Genomic DNA, 19812 nt, shown 5'->3' with positions numbered 1-19812 from the left:
CCCTTCATATGTATGCTTAAAAAAAAAAACAATTTTTTTTTCTCCTTGTTCCCCTTTCAGTGATGGAATGAATTTCTCTGAAATCTTTTACTGAATAGAATATATATATAATATATATATATATATATATTAATTAAAAATTTTTTTAAGTTATAGAAAATAGGATTTGGAATAAAATTCCATAAAACAGTGTAATTTGCACGTGGCTATAGCATATCTCTTCCTATTGCATAAAATAGCTAAGTATCTAATTATTTATATATTTGGTACAATATCTGTGTACATTTGTGATAGTGTTTCATCTACTAGTATTGTGTTTACTAAGAATCTTAATCTGCTCCCCTGAGAAGTGGAAGAGAAGGGAAGTGTCTTCTTCATATATGTATAACATGGGACAAATTGCCATTGATGTAATTCTGACATCTGCTTTGCCAATGCTTCCTAAATACCATGGGGTCTCTCTACATGCCGGGCTCAGAAACTTTTTGTATGAATAACTTCCACAATTAAATTGCGAGCTTCTTAAGAGAAGGAATCACTTTGCTTTACAGTTTGTATCTCTAGTACTTAGAACAGTACTTGAGACATACTAAGTACTTCATTAATACTTTGTCAGTCATTTACTAGTTCATTATAGTTTTGTGTTTCTAATAATAGATGTATTTTGTGCAAAATGTCTTTTGCATTTACCATTTAGTCTCAGTGTTGTTTCATTCCTTGGTCAGAATTTAGGAGTAGACTAAATTAAAAAAGTTATGGAAAAGGACATTAGTAATGAATACACTCACAAGGCACTACTAAAAATCCAACAAATATTATATCTTGTATCAAATTTAAGACATATAACCAGTCAGCCTTAGTCTAATAAAAAGATTCACGTTTTATATGGTGCCCTCTGCTGGTGACTTCAAATTCTGACTCTAAAAAGTAATTTCCAAATACTATTAACTGGGTTAAGAAAAATCCTAGCTAATAGCATTTTATTTGTAAATGAAATCTACTTAATTTCATACTATTAAATTTCTTACCAGTAAGTTAATTAGAAAGACAAATACAGTAATTGGAAAGGAAATAGTATTGTTGATATTTTATACTTTCATATATATATATATAACTCATTTTTATTATCTATGTTATAGACATTATATAATATAGAATATTTTTACATTATGTTATATATGCAATATATAAGAAAATAAAATCTATCTGTTAAGTTAACTGTTATTGGAAAGGAAATAGTATTCCTAATATTCTTTGTGTATGTGTATATATATATATATATATATATATATATATATATATATAAAACATAGGTCATTAAATTTTATATATGATGTAAATATTGCATTATATATAATCTATTTTACATATTATTTATTATTTATGCTATATATAATAAAACACCTGATCTTTATATTCTGAACTTTATGATTATTTTTATAATATATGTTAAAGATATATATGTAATTTAACAAAGGTTACATATTATGTATAACAAAGAATATCAGCTACAAATTTTCATAGATTGCTATAAAATTTTTACATGGCTAGAATACTTACAATTACATGATCTATCAAGATATAAATAATGGCTCATGTTTCATAGCACCAGAACTGGATAAAGGGTCTTTCATCATAATTTTCTTATTTTGCATTTTAAGAATTTAGGACTATTTCACAAAATTATTAATTTTTTCTAAATTATTTTGGGATTAAAAATAATTTCAAAATTTCAGAAAAAATCTACTATAATTCCTTTTCCATTAAGTCACTTCAAAGTCACTATTGTTTAAAATAGTCTGTTTGTGATACACCCAGCATAGTTTGAAAGAGCCCTGTACTTGAAGTCTTAAAAAATGAGATTATACATCAACTCACTGACTTTGCTAGTTATATGGCTGCAGGAAAGTTATCTGATCATCACTTTCCTCCTGAAATGTTGATGATGATGATGGTGGTGGTGGTGATATTTATTATCTTGAAGAATTGGGTTGGGCAAAGTATTTTGTAAGCCTTGAAAGTGCTATGAAACATTATTCATTATACATATTTTTTGTTAATTTTACACATATTTATAAGAACAGAAAGATTATTTCATAAAAAGCTTGCATAGTACAAAAAAGTGTTTAAGGACCAAGATTGTTGCCATGGCAATTAAGATCTTTTTATTTTTTTTTTTAATACACTGGATCTATTTCTGATGAAAACACTTAAGATACACAGTTCCCAATTTTGATGATACTTTTATAGTTATCCTCTTAGCCACTTATTAGGATTATTTATTGATATTAATAACACCTAATGCTCTCTTCCCCAGGAAACTTCAGGCTTCCATTTAGCATCAATGAAATGTTAGAAAAGCAGCATAAGTCAAACATAAACAAAGCAAAACAAAACAAAACAACCTGTTGACTAGGAATACAAAATAACTGGAAAGCTAATTGCAAGTTCACATGTGCCTCTTGCTCTAGAAGAAGAAACCACTGGAAAAGATTCAGAGACCACATAGTATAGTAACTGACGACAAAGAACCTATGTACCAGTATACAATGATTCAAATAGAATTCATCTAGTCTCTTCTCTCAATTTAGCCTTGCAGACAATTGAACTGTGATTGGTTAAAAAACAAACTAACAAAAACCTAAAACAAACAAACAAAACTGTTCCAAGTTTTCATTGGCTATGAATAAGAGGTGCTAATTTGACCAAGTATCCCCCAAACTGGTGAAAAATAATTTGCAAGCATCCCTCAGGATAAGGTGAGTCAGCAGATGGAAGCCAGTTAGCTGAAGTAAGGCGTCTGCTTACCAATTATTATTTTTTTTTAATTGAGGTGTGTTTAGAGACGAGTCTGGAAAGATTTGTGGCCAGAAGGGAGGCAGAGATGAGGTTGCGGTCTTCTGTCCTGTATTAGGAATAAATCTGGCACTTAGGAGGGAGAGAGATTTCTGCATAGAATTTTATCCTCTTTTGGTTCTGAGTTCCATGTTCTAGTTCTATCCCTTTGGTGACACAAAGGGATATTCTTTTTCCATACTTCACAACTCTCCTCTTCCTCCTTTCCCTTTCCCCCTTTCCCTTTTTCCCTTTTCCCTTTTCCCTTTCCCCTTTCCCCTACCTTTCCCTTTCCCTTTTCCCCCTTTCCCTCTTTCCCCCTTTCCTCCTTTCCCCTTTTCCAATCCTCTTTTTCTCCACTTCCTTTTTCTCCCTCTTCCCCTTTTCTTGCCTCCTCCAGTTTACCTTTCCCAACTGTTTCTGTCTCTTGCTTTCCTCTCTCCTTTCTCATTCCTTCTTCCCACTGAATTCCTTTCCTCTCCTGAAGAGCAGCAACACAGGTCACCACTTCAGACTATCATGTCTGCCCCTGCAAATTCTCCTAAAACTGCCAAGAGAGCCAAGCTGCTGCCCAATCATGATGGAGTCTCCAAGGAAGTAGACACACCCTCTGATGGAGCCCACGCACTTCCCAGTCCATTCCCATTTTCACCCACATATGACTTACATTCTCAAAACCATGTTCCTTCTTCTTGGAACTTTACCCTAAAACCTGAGAAAGGAATCTCCATGCCTTTGAATGACCTTGATTATAATCCTAATGGCTGCACTGTATCAACTGAAAATACTGTGAATTTCGCTGCTGATCCTAGTAATAAGAACATTCAAGTAGGATCCCATCAGGTAGACAAAAAGGGTCCTACTTTTCCTCTTGGTGTAGAAAAGGCCACGGGATCTTTCCAAAACAAGACTACATCTTCAACAAGCCATTCACATAGCACTGTGTCTCAATCAAACTGTTTGTTTGGCAATCACTACAGCGGTCCAGTTGGGCCGACTAGCAACTCTTCGTTTGTTTCTCCAGCATTTTCTTGTCTTCCTGGCCATCATGCCAAATCTCCTGCTTCCAGTTCTGTAAGTCAAAGCATGTCCTATATTACAGTGCCTGCTAGTGACTCCTCTGTATTCACCTCACAGAGTGCTCCAACTATTCAAGTTAAAGATAATTACTGTTCTGGGAAAAACAAAACTGTCAACTAGCCCATAGCAATCATAACAAGGTACTTTGTGATACTCACTTAAGACATGATTAATTCCAAGGCAATCAGGAAGCTCAGGATAATCCTAGATGAAACTACACAGAATTCCTGATTATAGCTGTTAACCCAACTAAGACCTCTGCAAATTGTTCATCTGTTCAGTAAAATAAAACATTCAGCTTCCTGAGTCTAGAAGTTTTCAGAGTTTCCTCAAGGAGCTTTTACAACAAGAATACAAATCTTGTGCAAGAATGCCATTGGAGCCTGTGACCTCAGTTATAGTCATCAGAGCTATCAGCTGCTTCCCACTTCTCCCAACACTTCTGTGTTCAGACATTAAGATGCCTCAAGAGGAACTAAAGATCCCAGTGATATGTTTGGAATGTTGGCTTGACTCATAGAAATCTTCAAGGAAGATTAACCTTCAAGGAGACTTTTTGGATAGAATAAAGTTGTGTTCCCCTGCTGCTAGTCCATAGCAAAATTTTACTCCTCATAGTTTTAAATTTTTAAAATCTACACATATATAAGCATCTTGTTCCTCCTTAGAATTTGGGGTTCAGAATTGGAAAGAACTTAAAAGTATATAATCCAATCCTTCATTTTATGTATATAGACGAGTAAATTGAAGTCCAGATTGTTAACCAGGGTCCCATAGTAAGTAGGTATTGGAACTTACATTTCAACCTAAGTCCTTCCTTTCCAAATTCTGTGGTCTTTCTTTTGTACTATATTATTGTATTCTGTCCTCTCCCTCTTTCTTGCTAACCTATTTCATGGTCAACTGCTCCTAGACTCTCTAGAGGAAAGTGCAATATTTCATCTGAGCCAGGAAACACTGAAATAAAATAATTTTTATATAGCAATGCATGAAAAAGCATTATATTTGTACTTGAAAATTTATAACACAAATGTTTATGTTTTTTAACAGAGAGATGAAAATCTTATACATTTTTCAGGAGAGAAAAAGTATGATTTGCTTTAAATATAGTGGCACATACTTATATAGATTTTCACTGGATTCTACAAATACAGTTTGTATTGTGTTATTACTTTAATACAAAGGCTCTAATGGTAATCATATCATATAATAATAAAAGACATCATTTCTAGTACTCATTTGAGCTTCAAAAAGAGCCCTATGATGTTGGTAGTATACTATGTATCATGGCCATTTTCAAGAAGGGAAAAATAATGATATAACCATTTTAGTGACTTCTTCAGAATCACATAGCTAGTGTTGAAGACAGAATTGAACCGGAATTTTTCTGATCCCAAACCTAGCATACTATCGAGTTTACAATCCTCTAGCCTTGACAATAACTAATATTATAACTGTGGACACCTCTTCCTAATGTCCTGTTTTTCTCTATATATAATAAGGAAGGTGGATTAATTGATTTCCAAACTGCCTTTCAAATATTCTATACTTTTAAAAAAAAGAGTAATTACTGTGGGAATAAAATGTCTGAATTAATTAAGTGTATATGGATTAATAAAAATTAAAGTTTCCAAAATATGTACATAATTTCATTTTATAACAACCCTTAAAGGCAATTGCTATTGATGGTATTATTTCTATTTTATAAATGGAAAAACCAAGGGTTATTCTAAATGACTAGTCCATAGTCAAATAGCTTATAAATTTCCAGAGGCAGGATTTAGACCTAAGCTTAAAGCTTTTTAAGTTGCTTTTCACAAATTTATGGCTAATATTTTCATAAAATCATAGGTAATCAAAAGGTCCAGTATTAAAGTGACGATATTATATTTGGAACAATAAAATGACTTTGTATTGGTGAATTTGACAATGGTTTGTCCCTTTTCACACTATCAAATCAAATTTCATTTCTCAGCTATGGGTCATACAAAGGTGAGCACATCTTTCTGTATTTCTGATATTTTCCTCTTAGGCTATGCTTTCCCTCTATATGCCAATTTTATCTTCTGATGAGTCATATTATTGGCTATTCATAATGCAACTGAGTGTTAATAGCATAGATCTTAAAATTCCAAATGCTCAGAATTTTTGAGGCAATCATACATTGTCATCATATAAGTCTCAACATTTGTTTTGTCTTCTTTTTTTTTTTTTAATGACAAGGACAAGGTACCTAATAGCTGACTTAAATTTTTAGGTTTCCTTTTGATATGCGAATTTGGGTAGGGTTCCTGAGGCCTTATTATATTGATGCATTGATTATAAGCAAAAGGAAGCATAAAGAATAATTAATTAATATAACTGATTTTTTAAATGAAACTCTAACCTTGAAAGTTCATTTTTTAAAACAATGGACTCTTTTATCTGATTAACACTTGTCACAATCTAATTAATTGATGGAATCTTTAAATAGCAATGTAATACCATCATATACTGTGCAGAACTGTTTTTAGTGCCAACAGAGGGACCAATAACTCACTGAAAACTCTCCTTTATATTTAGTTATAAAGCAAAAGTATGCCATCTTTATATCAATAACAAGTTTAAAAATGGGAGAGCCCTATGTTAAAATTACTTTAACCCTAAAGAAATTCTGTCAGGCTTCATATGCCACTTTGAAAATGGTCTAGAAGTGCCTTCTGTGTTTGGGTAGTAAGATGTAAAACTAAGAAAGCTATCTGTATACTTGACTTTTTCTGTAGATTTAAGTAAATGTAGTCATTTTGAAATTATATGTGCCAGGTATCTTAGTAGACATAGTGAGAATTACAGAAGAGTTGTCTTCTATCATAGAAGAAATCATAGTTTTATTGGGAGAGATGAAGAATGTTATTGTATTATGACAGTAGTTGATTTCTTGAATTACTAAAATAGGGCAATCTTTTAAGGAAAGGCAACTTAACCCCCCAAAAAATTGGTTTCCTGCCTACCCTTTCCTCCTTCCCTCATGACCTCCACCCCTCAAACTATTAATTATTAGTTAATTCCCTTTTGTCAGTATTGAGTCAAAAGTTACATATTTACATTTCATCCAGAGTAATGCAAAGTAGCATAAATTAATTGATAGTTATATGCACCTAGTTTATTTGATATATGTACAAAATCTGCCTGATTAAGAAAGAGTTAGTTCAAATGCAAACTTGCAGCAAAGTGTGAGGAGTAGCATAGAGAAAGAAGAGGGCAGGACAAAAATAGGGAATGGAAAACCATCCAGATTGGCTGCAGTATAAAACAATGAAAAGGGAATCAAGTCAGAGAACTGAGAAATGAGACCTTCAGAGAAACTTGCTTCAAAATTCTTTTCTCAATTACTATTGCTAACTGAATTTCCAACCTGTTTACTCTATTCTCTCTCCCCTTTTACTCTTACCCTCTTCAAAAGTGTTTTGCTACTGACCACCCCTTCTCCCAATATGTCCTCTCTTCTATCTTCCCCCTTCTCATATCCTCTTCCCCTCCTATTTTCCTGCAAGGTAAGATAGATTTCTATATCCACAATGAATTTATATGTTCTTTCCTCTCTTAGCCAATTCTGATGAGAGTAAAATTCACTCATTCTCTCTGTCTTCCTCCTGTCCTCCACCTCTTCTCTACCGTAAAAGCTTTTTCTTACATCTTTCATGGCAAATAATTTACACCGTTCCCTCTTTCCGTTTTCCATTCTCCAAGTAAATTCCTCTCAGCCATTAATTTTATTTTTTAGATATTTAGTGGATTCTTTCAGTTTCTATTTTACTCTCTGATTCTATTCTAGAATAGCAGGAGAATTTTCTTTGATATTTTCTTAAAAGATGTTTAGGTTCTTTTTTTCCCTTCTTGTGGATTTGTTTTGTTTTTAAATTTCTCATAAAGTCATTAACTTTCATTTGCTCACTCCTAATTTTCAAGGAATTATTTTCTTTAGTGAGCTTTTCTACCTTCCTTCCTATTTGGCCAGTTTTGCTTTTTAAGGCATTCTTCTTTGTGTTTGCTTTTTAAATTTTCTTTTCAACCACTTTCAAATGTCTTCCCAATTTTTCCTCTCTTACTTGATTTTCAAAATCCCTTTTGAGCACTTCTATCGTCTGAGACCAATTCTTATTTCTCTCTCTCTTTTTTTTTTAGTATAGACTTTTATTTACAAAACATCTGCATGGGTAATTTTTCATCATTGACCCTTGCAAAACCTTCTGTTCCAAATTTTCTCCTCTCTACCTTTACCCCCTCTCCTAAGGGGTGTCCAATACATGTTAAATATGTTAAAATATATGTTAAATCCAATATATGTGTACATATTTACACAGTTATCTTGATGCACAAGAAAAATCAGATCTAGAAAGAAAAAAAAAAAAAAAAAACAAAACCTGAGAAGGAAAACAAAAAAAAGCAAGCAAACAATAACAGAAAGAGTGAAAATGCTATATTGTGGTCCACAATCATTTCCTATAGTCCTCTCTCTGGGTATAGATGAGTCTTTTCATTACTGAACAAATGGAACTGGTTTGAATCATCTCATTGTTAAAGAGAGCCATGTCCATCAGAAATGATCATCGTGAAGTGGATCTCTTCGATAAAGAGAGTTAATTCAGATCAAAGATGGACAGAAGCAGCTACACCCAAAGAAAGAACACTGGGAAATGAATATAAACTGCTTGCATTTTTGTTTTTCTTCCCGGGTTATTTCTACCTTCTGAATTCAATTTTCCCTGTGCAATAAGAAAACTGTTCAGTTCTGCACACATATATTGTATCTAGAATATACTGTAACCTATTCAACATGTAAAGGACTGCTTGCCATCTAGGGGAAGGGGTGGAGGGAGGGAGGGGAAAAATCGGAACAGAAGTGAATGCAAGAGATAATGCTGTAAAAAAAAATTACCCTGGCATGGGTTCTATCAATAAAAAGTTATTAAAAAAAAAAAAAGAAAAGAAATGATCATCGTATAGTATTGCTGTTGCCATGTATAATGATCTCCTGGTTCTGCTCATTTCACTTAGCATTAATTCATGTAAATCTCTCCAGACCTCTCTGAAATTATCCTGTTGGTCATTTTTTTACAGAATATTCCATAACATTCATATACCATAACTTATTCAGCCATTCACCAATTGATAGGCATTCACTCAGTTTCCAGTTTCTGGCCACTACAAAAAGGGCTGCCACAAACAATTTTGCACATGTAGGTCTCTTTCCCTTCTTTAAGATCTCTTTGTAATAACACAGTAATAACACTGTGGGGTCAAAGGATATGCACAGTTTCATAACTTTTTGAGCATAGTTCCAAATTGCTCTCCAGAATGGTGGGATTTGTTCACAGTTCCACCAACAATGTATCAGTGTCCCAGTTTTCCCACATCCCCTCCAGCATTAGTCATTATTTTTTCATGTAATCTTACCAACTGAGAGGTGTATAATGGTATCCCAGAATTGTCTTAATTTGCATTTCTCTGATCAATAATGATTTGGAGCACCTTTTTTCATGTGACTACAAAATAGTTTCAATTTCTTCCTCTGAAAATTGTCTGTTCATATCCTTTGACTATCAATTGGAGAATGGCTTGATTTCTTATAAATTTGAGTTAATTCTCTATGTATTTTGGAAATGAGGCCTTATCAGAACCTTTGAATGTAAAAATGTTTTTCCAATTTATTGCTTCCCTTCTAATCTTGTCTGCATTAGTTGTGTACATAAAAAAGCTTTTTAACTTAATATAATCAAAAATATCTATTTAGTGATCAATATCGATCTCTAGTTCTTTTTTGGTCACAAATTCCTTCCTCTTCCACAAATCTGAGAGGTAAGCTATCCTATGTTCTTCTAATTTATTTACAATATCATTCTTTATGTCTAGCTCATGAACCCATTTTGATCTTATCTTGGTATATGGTGTTGAGTGTGGGTCAATACCTAGTTTCTATCATACTAATTTCCAATTTTCCCAGCAGTTTTTGTCAAACAGTGAATTCTTATTCACTGGGGTCTTTGGGTTTGTCAAACACTATATTATTAAAGTTATTGACTGTTTTGTCCTTTGAACCTAACCTATTGCACTGATCAACTACTCTTTTACTTAGCCAGTACCCAGTGGTTTTGATGACCACTGCTTTATAATATAGTTTTAAATCAGGTATAGCTAAACCACCTTCATTTGATTTTTATTTTTCATTAGCTCCCTTGAAATTCTTAACCTTTTGTTCTTCCAGAAGCCAATTCTTATTTTTCTTGGAAGCTTTGGATGTAAAAGGTTTGACTTTGTTATCTTTTTTTGAAGGTGTGTTTTGATCTTCCTTGTCACCATAGATCAGTCACAGACATAGATCTATGTCACCATAGAGAGGTCAAATTTTTTTTCCTGTTTTCTGCTTATTTCCCCAGAATATTACCAGTTTTTAAGTCTTTTGTAAAAATAGGACTCCATTTGTGTGTGTGTGTGTGTGTGTGTGAAGTTGTTTTCAGAGACAAATATTCTTTTCTGACCTGCAATTGTGAAAAGTGTTCCTGCTTCACTATGGTTGTAAGTTCTAGGTGTGCTAAAGCAACAAAGTCTTTTTTAATACTAGTGAAGAGGCTTCCTGTGAGCTGAGGCCTACAGAAACTACTTGCTGCCATCTCTAGTTTGCTGGTTTCCCAACACCCTCTCACCCTTCTATCTTCCTGCCGAGCTTCTAAGTTGTCTTTGGTATCTCTGGGCTAGGTTCTGATAAAGGCCTCAGTTCCAAAATATATAAAAAATTGACTCTAATTTATAAGAAATCAAGCCATTCTCCAACTGATAAATTGTTGAAAAGTTATCAAACTGTGCATACTTTTTGATCCAGCAGTATTACTACTGGGTTTATATCCCAAAAAGTATTAAGGAAGGGAAAGGGGATATATGTGCAAAAATGTTTGTGGCAGCCCTTTTTGTTGTGGCTAGAAACCGGGGAAATTGAATGGATGCCCATCAATTGGAGAATGGCTGAATAAATTGTGGTGTATGAATGTTATGAAATTTATTGTTCTGTAAGAAATGGCCAGCAGGATGAATACAGAGAGGCTTGGAGAGACTTACATGAACTGACGCTAAGTGAAATGATCAGAACCATGAGATCATTATGTACTTCAACAACAACACTATATGAGGATCAATTCTGATGGAAGTGGCTATCTTTGACAATTAGAGGATCCAATTCAATTCCAATTGATCAGTAATGAACAGAACCAGCTACACCCAGTGAAAGAACACTGGGAAATGAGTGTGTACCACAATATAGCATTTACATTCTTTATGTTGTTGTTTGCTTGCATTTTTGGTTTTTTTTTTCCCCAGGTTATTTTTATCTTTCTAAATCTGATTTCTTGTGCAACAAGAGAACTGTATAAATATGTTCACTTATATTTGTATTTAAGATGTACTTTAATATGTTTAACATGTATGGGGCTACCTGCCATCTAGGGGAGGGAGTGGAGGGAAGGAAGGGAAAAGTTGGAACAGAAGTGTTTGCAAGGGTCAATGTTGAAAAATTACCCATACATATGTTCTGTCAATAAAAACCAAAAAGCTATAATAATTTTTTAAAAAAGAAAAAAGAAAAAGAAATTGCCTGTACTGACATTGACTTAGAGAATGCTACTTTTCTGGTGCTGAGAACCAGACTAGAGACAGGGTTGTGGGAAGTGTCTGTACTGCACTGGTTCAGCTTGCTCCAAGACTGTGTGCTTTACTTCAAACATGGTGATGCAGACCTTTCTTGCCCATTTTCTAAGTTGTCTTTGGCTGGAAAATATTTCGCTCCATCTTTTTGTGTGTCCTGATGCTCTAAAATGTGTTTAGATTCATTATTTAAAGGAATTTGGAATGGTTTTTGGAGAGATCTCAGCAAATCCCTATCTTTACTCCACCATCTTTCCCATGATTCATTCTGATCATTGATACTACAAGGTAGATTACATAAATTACCCTTTCTATTTTGCATGTTAGGAGAGAAAAACTTATAAGAGATGAAATGAACTTGCAGAAGTGAGAGGAAGGTAATTTAAGTCAGAATGTAGATATATAGGAACAGTACCCCCACTAAATATTAAATCACTTTTTTCTTGTCCCTTTCTTAAGGTGTCTCTCAAGAGGGCTATCTAACAACCTTTGTTAATGTGCTTTATTGATTATTAAAGAAGAATACTAAGGGCCTCTTTTTTACCTCAGGTTCTATCATGAATGACTTTTTTCCTGTGCTTTAAAGTCTTAACACTTATTCTGATTCTTTTAACTAAAAGTTAGGAACTAAAATATTAGAATGATGGTAACTAGGTGCCTAAGTACATAGTATCATTATTTTCCAAAAATTTAAGAATCATGCACATTACTACTAGTTTATGCTATGAAACAGATTTAATAGTCACAGTCTTAGTTTCTTCTTTGCCGCCTTCTTCTCTTATTTCTTCTCTCTCCTGTAATTGTCTACCACTTCTTCTTGGTCCTTCTCCTTGTCGTCCTCCTCATTTTCCTGCCTTTTCTCCTTTTCCTTCTCCTCCTTTTCCTCTTCTAGTAAATGTCTAAAGACAGATTTGAACTTAGGTCTTCCGCTCCAGGGCTAGGCATTCTATTTACTGCACTATTTAGCTACCCAAAATAAAATCAGATTTATTGAAAAAAGGGACTCAAAAAGTTCTTCAATATTATTATTTTGCAGAATACCTATTCCCATTAAATATTCCTTAGATAATTACAAGATGTTTTCCTGTAGTGGCCGGGCCATTACATTTGTATATTTAATTGTTTCAGATCATCTGAATGCATCATTACTTCATTAGTGATGGTAATAAATAATCTACTATATATACGTATGAGTTAGGTCAAGTGCTTAAATTTCTTAGCAATGAACAAGGAGAGGGAGAGTTGTGCTGATCTTCAATTGGCTCTTTTTCAGAGAAATTGAAAAGAATTTAGACAAAAAATTAGCTATATGATATAATTATAATCTTATTTAACAAACATTTACTATATAACCCTTTAGACCTCCTGCATAACTTTATTTTTATAACTAATGAATGCATTCAATAGGTATCATTATGTATTATAGTTACCTCTGTCACCCTTGCTTTAAGAAACTAGGAACTAATTTGTATTGTTTTGCATATACTATGTGTACTTAATATGTGCTGTAATGCATAATTGAGAATTTGTATTTGCTGTATTTCTTGTACTTAAATGTTTCAGTCAGATTAATTCTTGTACAGCTGCTTTCCTTTTGTTTCCATTTCTCAATGAGAAAATCCAGGCTTAATTATTTAGAGTGTCATCCTAAGATCATGATTTGTCTTTTTAAAATTTTTAAATTTTAATTTTAAAAAAATTTTCATTCCTTCCAGTTACATGTAACTGGTTTTTTGGTGGTTATGCATGCACGTTCAATTTTTACATTTCTATATAAAACATATTGAGAGGAAAAACCACAAGAAAAAAAAACAGAAAAAAAAAAAAGTGGACATAACATATGATGATTTAAATTCAATCTCCTTAGTATTCTCTCTGGATGTGGATGGCATCATTTTCCATTCAAAGTTTACTGGGATTGCTTTGGATCAATGAATCATTGAGAAGAACCAAGTCTATCACAGCTAATCATCATGCGGTCTTGTTGTTACTGTGTATAATGTTTTCCTAGTTCTGCTTGTTTTACTCAGCATCAATTCATATAAATCTTTCTAGGTTTTTCTAAAATCATCCTGTTTATTATTTTTATACAATAATATTCCATTACATTCATATATCATAATTTATTTATCCATTCCCCAATTGATGGGCATCTACCCACTTTTCAATTCTTTGCCACCACAAAAAGAATTGCTACAAACATTTCTGTACATGTGGGTCCTTTTCATTCTTTTATTATTTCTTTGGGATACAGATCTAGTAAAGACACTGCTAGATCAAAGGTTATGCACAAATTTATAGCCCTTTGGGCATAGTTCCAAATTACTCTCCAGAATGGTTGCATCATTTCCCAATTCCATCAGCAATGCATTAGTTGTTCCAGTTTTCCCACATCTCCTCCAACATTTATTGTTATCTTTTCCTGTCATCTTAGCCAATCTGATAGGTATGAGGTGGTACCTCTGAGTTGTTTTAATTTGTATTTATCTAATAAATAGTGATTTAGAGCATTTTTTCATATGACTATAACATGGCTTTAATTTTGTCATCTGAAAAGTTTCTGTTTCTATCCTTTAACCATTTATCAATTGGAGAATAATTTGTATTCTTATCAATTTGAGAATAATTTGTATTCTTATCAATTTGAGTCAATTCTCTTTATTTTAGAAATGAATCCTTTATCAGGAACTTTGGCTATACAATTTTTACCCAAATTTCTACTTCCCTTCTAACCTTGGATACATTGCTTTTGTTTATGTAAATCTTTTTTTTTTAATTTAATGTAATCAAAGTTATCTATTTTGTATTTTATAATGTTCTCTAGTTCTTTGGCTATAAATTCCTCCCTTCTCCAAAGATTAATAGGTAAGCTGTTCCTTGCACTTCTAATTTGCTTGTACTATCACTTATTACATCTAAATCATGTGTCCATTTTGATATGGAGTGTGAGATATAGGCCTATGCCAAGTTTCTGACATATTCTGACATATTTTTGACATACTATTTTCTAGTTTTCCTAGCAATTTTTGCCAAATAGTTCTTATCCCAGAAGTTGGAGCCTTTGGGTTTATCAAACACTTTACTATAATCACTGATTATGGCATGTATCTCTAACCTATTCCACTGACCCATCCCTCTGTTTCTTAACCAGTACCAGAAGGTTTTGTTGACAGCTGCTTTAAAATAGATTTTTAGATCTGGTATTGCTAGACCACTGTCCTTTGTAATTTTTTTTTCATTAATTCCCTTGTTATTCTTGACCTTTTTTTCTGGGCTATGAGGTTAGAATAAGGAAGGACCTTAGTGATCACTTATTTTATAAATGAGAATAGAGAACTTGAGTACTAACAGAAGAAACTTGTTTAGTATCACATAATAAGTCAAGCAGTATAACCAAGATTTAAAATTAAGTTCTTTGACTCCTAAACCTGTATGTTTTTTCTAGTAGAATTTCTTTTACTAACTGAAGAGTAATAGAGCAAGGTGGTTTTTGATTGTATTTACCCTTAAAATGTTATGGTTTAACTTCTCACCATTTTCTAATATTATTGTTTTCATTATTTTAAAAAATATATATTCTGGATCTTTTTCTACAGGAAAATAATGGTTTGGACATGGATACTTATTTTGTATTTAATTTATACTTTAAGAGATTTAACATGTATTATTGGTCATCCTGCCATCTAGGGGAGGGGGTGGGGGAAAGGAGGGGGAAAAATTGGAACAAAAGATTTGGCAATTGTCAATGATGTAAAATTACCCATGCACATAACTTGTAAATAAAAAACTATTCTAAAAAATAAATAAATAAATAAAAATATCCTGGGGCAGCTAGTTGGTATAGTGGATAGAGCACCAAGCTGAGTTCAAATCTGGCCTCAGACACTTAAACTTTTCTAGCTGTATGACCCTGGACAAGTCACTTAACCCCAATTTCCTCAGCAAAAATAATAATAATAATAATAAATAAAATAAATAAATATAAAAATATTCTGAGGTTAATTATTTTAGAAAAGCAAAGTATTGTGGGGGTTTATTTTATTCTTTTTTTATTTTAAAATATATTTCCTTGGAGAGATATGATTGTCTACTAAATGGAGAGCAAATCTTGAATCCATGAATAATAACTAAAAGAAGATGGAACAATAATAGCTCACATTTATATATTACTTTATGTAATGTTCTCTTTAAAATGTAATGTTCTCTGTTGAGGTTTTCTTGGGTTCTCTGGGAACAACCTTCATTTCAGTTTCAGTAATCACTACAAGTACAGCCAGGTGTTAAAATCCAAATCCTTTATTGTCACCTTCAAAGTCTTGTCTCCTTTCCTGGGGCCTGGTTAGCTTTCTTATAGTCCAGATCCTTTATTATCTCCTTCCTGGGGCTGGGCAGCTTTCTGGAGAGCCTTTCAGTCTGGCTTTGGTCTTAGCAAGGGAAGTGCAGGAGTCTAAGCCAGCAACCAGGAAGATCAGAGATTGAATTGAATTTCTCCCCTTGGTTCTGAGAGCTTAAGCTCTTGCTGCCAGTCCTTTGCCTTTTCTCTGAATGTCTCTGTATCTCCCTGGCTGAGGCTTCTAGCTTATATGCTCCACACTGAGTACAAACCAATCATATCACTAGGAAATCATTATTTTTTGTAGGATTTAATCAATGCTAAACTAGATTTAACCATGGTCTCCTCAATTCCATTTAGTACCTTGTTTCAAGTTCTGGCCCATAACATCTCCTTGTAGGATTAAATCAATCATACTGAACAGTGCTAACTTAGATAACTATTGTCTCTATCAATTCCACTACTTAGTACCTTGCAAGAATCCTTTGTTTCAACTTCAGAGTTCTGGCCCATAACAACTTTAAGGTTTGCAAAATGCTTTGCAAATATTATTCTGTAAGTACAATAACCCTGGGCTGTAGTGGAGTTTAATTATTTAAACTTCAGTGTTTTCACTGATGGAAACAAAAATATGAGCAGATGGTAAAGGAAGTGCTACTATGACATTTTAAGGATGAATACAATCAAATACCACATTGCTCTGGTACTGCATTAAAAATTACTGCTATTATTGTCCTCATTTTATAAATTGGGAAACTAAGATAGAAAGAGGTTAAATGATTTGCTCAGGGTCACTCAAACTCAGATTTTCCTGACTCCAGGTCTGATGCTCTATCTACTTTGCTACTATCTGGACATAAAGAAGTGAGTTTAAATCCCACCTCTGACTCTGTTTGACACTTTGCAAATTGCTTTACCTTTTAAGTGTGATAGGTGGCTCTCAAAAACTAGCAGTTCCACAGAAAGTACTGACCTGCATTGATAGAGTGAGATTCCTCATTTAGCAGTTCTCTAGATCAATGATGAGTCTAGTCCCTGTCCCTACATGGCAATATCAAAAGGGATTGTTGAAAGATATCACATATCCACCAGATCTCCAATTATCATTATTTAATCTTGTCAGCGTGATTTGTCCAAAATAATTAAGCAATTATGTTCCTTTTTCATATTTGTATTTACTTAGGGTGAATAATGAATTTTGAAATAATAATAGTCAGACATTACTAAATGGAGAACAAGTCTTGAATCCATGAATAATAGCTAAAAGAAAATGGAATTAATAATATTATAATAATAACAGATTATGTTGGTTCATTGATTGATTGAGGATGCCTCTATTGATATAGTAGTTCAATTTTTTTCTGATACCGATGAATGGAGACTATATATATATATATATATATATATATATATATATATATATATGTATATGTATATATATATATGTATATGTATATATGCACATGTGTGCACACACACACACACACACTTTTTGTGTTCCCCTAAGACCAATATTGGCCTTCAGTTATAAGAAAAGTCAGTGAATATCTGGTATCGACTGGTAGTCAATGGTAGTAACTATTTACAATGCCTACATCATTTTGTCTCTATCATAATGGTGCTGTCAATCACTAATTAAGTTAAGGAATAGTTTTAATGAAGACTGGGATTATAGAAGAAAGGACTTGTAAATTTTGGAATCTCAGTGATTTCACTGAGGCAAACTCCTCCTATCTTTTCCCCTTAATGTAAAATACTGGCTCTGGAGTTGGAGTACTTACATTCTTAGCCTATCTCTGCATGACTCTGGGCAGAAAGGATAAGGAAAATTGCAAAAACATTATGAGTGGAGTCTATCTTGGTGGAACCAAGATAACAGAATAAAGTCAGGAAGCTGCTTGAGCTGTCCCTAGTTTCTCTTGAAAACCTCATGAAACCAAGCTTCTGAACAGAGTCAGATGGAATGGAACTACTCTCCAGTTCAATAGAGACTGAAACATCTTCAAGAAAAGTCAGTCTCTATTTGCATTTTTGTTTTTCTTCCCGGGTTATTTTTACCTTCTGAATCCAATTCTCCCTGTGCAACAAGAGAACTGTTCGGTTCTGCAAACATATATTATATCTAGGATATACTGCAACATATTTAACATATATAGGACTGTTTGCCTTCTAGGGGAAGGGATGGAGGGAGGGAGGGGAAAAATCAGAACAGAAGCAAGTGTAATGTAAAAAAAATTACCCTGGCATGGGTTCTGTCAATAAAACGTTATTATTAAAAAAAAAAAAAAAAAAAAAAAAAGGAAAAACTAGCTGGAAAGGAAAAAAAAATAAAGAATATACATGAATTAAAAAAAATAAAATAAAAAATAAATCTTTGATACTTTGAGACCAAAAAAAAAAAAAAAAAAAAAAAGAAAGAAAGAAAGAAAGAAAAGTCAGTCTCACTGGGGTGAAAAGGGTGTATATCCCAAGTCAGAAAGATTCTAGGAAAGCTGGTGAGAGGGTCTTAATCACAGTAAATCAACAACAAAGACCCTCATTCTTGGCTCAGGAGAGGAGCAAATCAGGGGGGCAGCTTTGAGTCCCAGCTCCCGAAGGCAAACTCTGGGAAACCAGGCTGTTCTCTAAATAGAGCAGGCAAAGCTACTCCCTACAAACACAAGGGGCTCCTATGTTCAAAGCCAAGGCTCAGAGCTGCACAGAAAGCTTGGGACAGTGTCACATTTACCTCAGGAGCAGAGTTCTACCTTAAAAGTAAAGATAATAGGAAATACCAAAAGAAGAAGAAAGAAAAGAACCTTGACCTTAGAAAGCTATTATGGTGATAGGGCAGACCAAAACACAATTCAAATGAGGACCGAATACCCACAGAAGCAATCTCAAAGAGATTTCTCAAGCCCAAAAGAGGCTTCTTGGAAATTCTCAGAAAATGCTTCAAAAAGCAAATAAGAGAGACAGAAGAAAAAATGGAAAAAGGAATGAGAGATATGCATGAGAGAGTTAACAGTTTGAAAAAGAAATGGAAAAAAAAATTGTCTGAATAAAACTCCTTAAACAATAGAATAAATCAAATGGGAAAAGGCACAAAAGCTACTTAAGAAAAATCATACTTTAAAAAACTAGAAATGGGAAAATGGAAGCTAATGGCTTTGTGCAATAGCTTCACAAATTACTAAAAAGAATGAAAAAATGGAAGAAAATGTGAAATACCTCATTGGCAAAACAGCCAGCCTGCAAAATAGATCCAAAAGAGATAATTTAAAAACCTACATGAAGACCATGAGCATAAAAAGAGCTTAGATAGCATTCCACAAGAGGTCATTAAGGAAAACTGTCCCAATATTTTAGAAATAGAAGGGGAAATACTCAAAAAATCAATGGATTATCTCTGGAAAGAGATCCCACAAGGAAAAGCCTAGGGGACATTGTTATGAAACTCCAAAATTATAATCTCAAGAAAAAAATACTGCAAGTTTCCAGACAAAAACAATTTAAATATTAAGGAGCAACAATCAGGATTACCCAGGATCTGGCAACTTCTACAATAAAGGAATGGAGAGCCTGGAATACCATATTTTGAAAGACAAAGGATCTGGGGTTACAATCATGAATTAACAACCCAGCAAGACTGAGCATCATCTTTCAAGGAAGAAGATGGAGCTTCAATGAAGTAAGAGACTTTCAATCACTTCTATTGAAATAATCAGAACTAAACAGAAAATTTAATCTGCAAACACAGGATACCAGAGAATCATAAAAAGAAAAGGAAGGGAAATTATATATATATATATATACATATACATATATATATATATACATATATATATATTTAAAAATTAAACTATATACATCTCAATATCTGTAACTCTTGAAATTCTGTCACTGGGGTT

General features: G+C 33.3%; 1 protein-coding gene and 1 long non-coding RNA gene across 3 annotated transcripts in view; one reads left to right on the top strand and one right to left on the bottom strand.

Annotated features, from left to right (window-relative positions):
• The window catches only part of FMN2 (formin 2), a 446111-nt gene that overhangs the window by 65031 nt on the left and 361268 nt on the right, over positions 1 to 19812 (top strand). The window lies entirely within an intron of this gene.
• LOC127559614 (uncharacterized) overlaps positions 12152 to 19812 on the bottom strand; it is a 121469-nt gene continuing 113808 nt past the window's right edge. Inside the window, exon 5 of the long non-coding RNA XR_007953171.1 lies at positions 12152 to 12488. This is a non-coding gene — a long non-coding RNA (uncharacterized LOC127559614). The remainder of the gene's footprint in view (positions 12489 to 19812) is intronic.

This window comes from Antechinus flavipes, chromosome 4, assembly GCF_016432865.1.
Source record: "Antechinus flavipes isolate AdamAnt ecotype Samford, QLD, Australia chromosome 4, AdamAnt_v2, whole genome shotgun sequence".
Taxonomy (NCBI): Eukaryota; Metazoa; Chordata; class Mammalia; order Dasyuromorphia; family Dasyuridae; genus Antechinus; species Antechinus flavipes.
The sequence above is the reverse complement of the archived record's forward strand: the minus strand, read 5'-3'. Positions and strand labels throughout refer to the sequence as shown.